The sequence below is a fragment of the Enoplosus armatus genome, chromosome 3, assembly GCF_043641665.1.
Source record: "Enoplosus armatus isolate fEnoArm2 chromosome 3, fEnoArm2.hap1, whole genome shotgun sequence".
NCBI lineage: Eukaryota > Metazoa > Chordata > Actinopteri > Centrarchiformes > Enoplosidae > Enoplosus > Enoplosus armatus.
In genome coordinates, this window is record NC_092182.1 from 26,904,852 (window position 1) to 26,905,626 (window position 775).

Consider the following 775-nt stretch of genomic DNA (forward strand, 5'->3'; position numbering starts at 1 on the left):
TTTCTTGTCCTCCCGATTTACAAACATGAGGGAATATTAGCAAACACCTCTGAATATAAGAGCGTCCAGTACAACAGCACCACTAACTGACCTCAGTGCTTAAACATATAACCTCTATGACAGCGTCAACAACACTGAACATTAGGGGCATCAGTCGTATTGGATTGCATTGTGCAGGTGTACCTAACAAAGAGGAAGTAACATTAAAGTAATACGTTTACTTCTGAGGAGGGAGTGAAGACTCATTACATCATTAGTAGTGGATTACTTGTTGTGAGTAATCTTTTTAGCACAAAGGGAACAAGCTACAAAAAGCCACCGGGATACTTTTGGTCGACTGTGAGGAGTTCCTCTCCAGCTGGCTGTCAGCAGCAGTGGTGGAGTCTGAAACATGACCAGGGAAGCTTGTGTTACCTCGTCTGGCCTACAAACCGCCTGCAGACACACACACACACACAGAATGGAGGTTTTAATGCTTTGTGTGTCACTGTTAACTCAAGTGTATCGATAACTCTCATAGACCACCAGTTAAAGAGCTAACATGTAGGCCTCACCTGTGCTACCATTGCTGAAATATTTGTACTAATCCTAACTGTATACTTTTTTTACACAGTTAGAATTTAAAGAGGCTCTTTTTTCAGAATCAGAAATACTTTATTGATTCTTGGGGGGGGGGGGGGTTATACAAAACATCGTTGTCGGCAGGATTCGAACCTGCGCGGGGAGACCCCAATGGATTTCTAGTCCATCGCCTTAACCACTCGGCCACAACAAC

At 43.5% G+C, this 775-nt stretch overlaps 1 non-coding gene across 1 annotated transcript; it reads right to left on the bottom strand.

The window, feature by feature from the left end:
- Window positions 1-693: 693 nt before the first annotated feature.
- On the bottom strand, window positions 694-775 carry trnas-aga (transfer RNA serine (anticodon AGA)). Its single transcript has one exon. It is a non-coding gene; the product is annotated as a tRNA-Ser (tRNA).